The 5,149-nt window shown below is 39.3% G+C and overlaps 1 long non-coding RNA gene across 1 annotated transcript in view; it reads left to right on the top strand.

Annotated features, from left to right (window-relative positions):
- Window positions 1–5,149, top strand: part of LOC140334062 (uncharacterized) — a 420,558-nt gene that overhangs the window by 340,086 nt on the left and 75,323 nt on the right. The gene's annotated exons all lie outside the window — the stretch shown is intronic.

Raw genomic sequence — 5,149 nt, 5'->3', positions numbered from 1 at the left:
GCTTTAGCTTCTTTTTTCCCCCAAAAGACTGCAAACTTAATCCAGCCACTTATGCTAACATGATCACAAATAACTGCATATGTCTGCATATGGTAAAAGTGTGCTTACATCCCTGGTGCCCAACTTAAAACTGAGGGCTACATGCATTCTTCTGGCACTTACTGTGAGGCCCTTAGGACTCCATGCACACACCATCCTACATCCTACTTCAAACATATAGAAAGTCAAAGAAAATATTCTTTAGTTTTTCTCTGCTGTTTATCTATTTTTTAATTTATGTGTTTTGTTTTTTTTCTCTGATCTTTTTTTTTTTATTCATGCTGTGAAAAATACCAAATGTGTCAGAAGTAATTTTGAAACTGATCTGTAATGTGACTGTAATAGGAGTGACCTCTCACATTTATGTTTTTCTGGTCAATGACGTGTCCTTGAAGCATGTCCCTAGTCTCTAACAACTCCATTAGCATTTCTACAGTCTTTGTTCATGTCTTGTACAGTCTCTGCTCTTTCTGGCCATCTTTTGTGGTTGATCCCCACTGGTTTCATACAGTAGATTCAAAATGATCATAACATTAGGCATAGGTTACTACAACACATATGCAGCTCAAGAACCTATAAATATAACTGAAAACATTAATTTTCCATTGGACGTTGTAAACAATTGTACAAAGTGTAATGTGTGGCCAGAATTAGAGCACCATATGGGTTTTAATGTAATAGGTAGGGACTTCATGTCATATTTTTAAGCTTTTTAGGTAACTGTTTTTCCTCAGGCTCATAAATGCATTTATTTTACTGTTCTAAACCTAATTTGCTTTGAATAAGTAATATATTCATGATACTACTGATAGTAGTCTTAAAATTTATTCAAGTATTATAAAAAAAACTTTGCATGCTAGCATCAAAATGTTTTTCAGCTATGCACCTTCCAATGTGCTTATAGTGCTTATACACAAAGTGTATACTGCTGGTATCTGTAAGGTGTGCACAATAAGACAGGGAAGTGTCAGTCATAGAGGTCCATTAAGTGATCCATGAATTAATATACATTTATTTTTTATGGTGGCCAAGGAAAACATTACAGTGATTTGCTATTATGGCACAAGTTGGATTATCAACTAATGTATCATGTACTTTTAAACTAATCGTTACTTGGTAGAGGAAAATTTTTAAACACATTTTATTTTCTTATTCCAAAGAGTTGTGATCACAGAATCAGATGACCTGATCTAGGGTCAAGAACAGAAAGAAGGCTTTCTTTAAAATTTTGTAAGGCTAGTGATTTGCCAGAAAGTGCTGTGACAAGTTGTGCCAATCACTGCCTCATGCTCTGTGCACATTTGTACTCCTACATAAAAATGCAACATGCATTAAGCTTGCCTTTGTGATCTGTGCAGGAGCCTTTTGGGTTCTTTCAAAGGTTCACATCAAGTCTTAGGTTAAAACAAGCTATTTATGACTTCATTGACTTGTATGGTGATTATATCTGTTCTGATATGAAAAGTAGAAGGAATGGAATCACAACACAATTATCACACCAAACACAAAAGACTGTCGTGCAGCTGAGCACAAGTGGAGGAAATTTTCCTTCAGCACTGACCTCATGGACTTCTTCTGCTTTTGACACTGTTGATCACCCCCTTCTAATACAAATCATGCGCTCCATTGGTATCAGTTCACTTTAACACTGAACTCACTGTCACCAAGCAAAATTATTTCTCCGCTGTCATTTCCTTTCAAGCTTCTAACCCATGCAGCCTCTTCTCAACAGTTGACTCCCTTCTAAACCCCACACCTGCTCCCCCCACAACATCCTTCTGTGCCCAAGACATAGCCATCTACCTTCAGAGATAAAATTGTCTAAATCAGACATGATATCTCCACCTCTTCCACCTGTAGATCATCACTGAGCTCCCTCAGCCCTGTTACTGTGGACGAAGTCTGCTTTCTTCTCTCATCATCTCCATCTACTACATGTCCACTTGACCCAATTCCCACTAATCTACTCTGTGCCCATTCCTCTACCTTGTCCCCCCATACTAACCCAACTATTCAACCTCTCCCTTTTTACTGGTAACTACCCTTCTTCTATCAAATATTATTCTCCCATTCCAGAAGAAACCTTCACTAGACCCCTCCGTACCTTCTAGCTACCATCCTATCTCCCTTCTCCTATATGTTCCCAAACTTCTTGAGCACCTTGTCTATATAAGACTCACCGATTACCTGAGCACCAACTCTCTCCCCGACCCTCTCCAGTCTGGCTTTCAAGCTGCCCATTCCACTAAAACAGCCCTTACTGAAGTGGCCAATGATCTCTACAGAGGTAAGTCACAAGGCAGCTTTTCCCTCCTCTTTCTCCTTGATCTTTCCTCTGCTTTTGACACGGTTGATCACCCCCTATTGATACAAATCATGCGCTCCATTGGTATCAGTGACACTGCTCTCTCTTGGTTTGCTTTCTATTTGTCTGACTGCTCCTTTCAAGTTTCTTTCAACGGTAACTCCTCCTCACCCACTCTCCTCCCACTCTCCTTATGTTCCCCAAGACCTGAGACCATGATATCCTGTTGTAAGCAGCCATCAAAAGATAAAGGGTCATAAAGTGATGGCCATGGTCAGCAACTAAACTAAGGTAGGATGTGATAAAAAACCATGGTCATTTAGTACTAGGAGTGTGCTGTGAAAATATCCTCCACACCATTACACCACTACTAAGTGTGAACCATTGATACAAAGTAGGATGAATACATTTGGTGTGTCCATCACAACAGACAACATGTATCTAACTAGTTTTTTTTACCCAGTCTGGCCTTTCTCCTCCTGACCTCAAAATTGACAACCCAAAAATTAAGAGAGAACTATCCCAGAGAACTGTAACACAATGAATAGTTTCCCTTTTTAAAATGACACTCCATAAACCATAGAGATGGTTGTGCATGTCACACTTACCTCCTCCTCACTAAAGTGCAGGCGCCCCTCTTCTGCACATGCAGGCAGTTCTGACTCTGGCAGTTTGCCCATCCCGCTATTTACTAATCAGTAAATAGCCTCTTAATCATTCCTGGCTATTTGGCTAGCTTAGACACTCTCTCCACTAGTGCCAAGCTCACTGGTTCTGCTGAGCATTTCCTCTATAGCTGCTGTTTAATTCAGTGCTTTCCCAGTCCAGTTCCTGCGGTAACCCCCTCGTGCCAGTCTGCTGTTTCCCTGCCTGTTTCCTTGTGCTGTTCCAGTGTTCCTTTGTGTCTCCCGTGGCTTTCTGGGTTTCCCTCGTTCCCCTGTGTCACTGGTGTCTATTTCCTAGATTTCTGGTTCTTGATTTGTTCCTTACTTTTCTTGCTTGCTGCCTCCCTGGACCCTGGCCTTTCCTGACAATTCTCCTTTCTAGTGATTTGGTACCATGCATCATCCTGCCCACCCTGGTGTGCTCAAGGACTGCAACCTGGCATTAACCCACAGCACAACATCCTCACCATCAGAGGCTCTGGAGAAGACCTGGTTACTGCTTAGATTCTGCGCCTTGGCCCTTCTCAGGGCTCACACCACTTCTGTGCAAGCCGTATCACCCCGTAGAGGCTCAGTCTCCCCAAGCATGACAGCGCAAAAACATTTAAATCCCCTTTCTTCCCCCTTCTGATGCTTGGTTTGAGGTGCTATGTTTTTGATTTACCTGGAGTAAGAAGGTTTAGGTTTTCATATCTCTTTTCTATTGCACCATTTGGCCGCATCCACTATTTACCTCCCTTATTATGCCCCTGATGATTTACAATCTTAAAAATTCCCCGTGGGAAAGGTTTCCAAAATTTTGCCAGGAGGACCACTAATTTTGACTGGTGTGTAGTTAAGGTCAATATAGTCTACTATTTTTTTTGGGACCTTTGATAGATACTCCAGCCTTCTGTGTAGCTCTTGCCAGGTGGTGGAAACAAACAATACATGGAGGTGATCCTGATGATAATCTTTTTAAACTTTTCATTGAGCTGCTGAGGAACCTAATGAAAAACCTAATGTTGTCTCCTGAAAAATCACTTTCTTTATATCAACCAAGTAGCACAAATTTCTCTTACATTTGAGCAATTTTTTATGTTGGTTGTTTCGCTTCTGCTTTGCCATTGGTAGACAGAGTTGTCTCTTGGGCTGTACTACAAAATAAACCTTTTTTAATTAAAAATTAAACATGAATTCCAATTATTTTAAAGGTCCTTTTAATGCCATAATTAAATGAACTTTAATATGGTTAATATGAAAGTATCTGCATACTTCTACACTTGCCAGCACGGCTAACTGCAAGTCATGTATAGAATATCTATTTTGTATCTTTAGGCGTACACAAAATGTAATGTGACTACTTACAGTATGAAATTGTTTTATCATCGTTAAATGTGAGCCCTAATCTTTGCACATATTACAGTTTTTCTATACTAAATATTAAAAAGCAGATTTCTGTTAAACAAAACTGAACTGCATGTATCATGCAAATCTAACACAAACAAGTTGTGTTTATACAATGATTAGGTCAATTATAACATATGCATGTACAATATCTGCACATCAATATGCAATCAGCTTCTGAATATTTACAAATATTTATTTGTACACAGAACACACAATTTACGTATCGTCATGCTACACTGAAAATATCACAAAAGTCACCACTGCAACTAAATTGTCACCAACAACCGGATCACTGTTTAACATTGTGTTTTGGGCTGAACAAAGAGATCTACTTCCATATATATATACAATATATAGAACAGTATGCAACAATACACACACACATATATAATTTCACCTTTTTCGCAACTGAATTACTTGGGAAGCTGGCACATCTTTCACAAGTTTTAGCCGGGGTATAGGCAGGTTAGCCATCAAATGTGACTATATGTAAAAAGGGGTCTGCTTGGTTTCAGAGGGCAGATAAATACTTAATTTATGAGAATAATTGGAGTTTTCTTAACCTTATTTTAGTTACACGTTTTTCATTGTTTTCAATTTCATTGTTTTTCATTTTCATTGTTTTCAACAGTTATCCTAATGCAGAAGGCAAGGAGCTTCCAGCAAAGTAAACATCTCCTACTGCTATCCTCAGTACAGAAACGGGTTTATCTGACACTGACCGCTCCTTTCAAGTTTCTTTCAATGGTAA

Source organism: Pyxicephalus adspersus, chromosome 6 (assembly GCF_032062135.1).
Source record: "Pyxicephalus adspersus chromosome 6, UCB_Pads_2.0, whole genome shotgun sequence".
In the NCBI taxonomy this organism is placed as follows: Eukaryota; Metazoa; Chordata; class Amphibia; order Anura; family Pyxicephalidae; genus Pyxicephalus; species Pyxicephalus adspersus.
The sequence above is the reverse complement of the archived record's forward strand: the minus strand, read 5'-3'. Positions and strand labels throughout refer to the sequence as shown.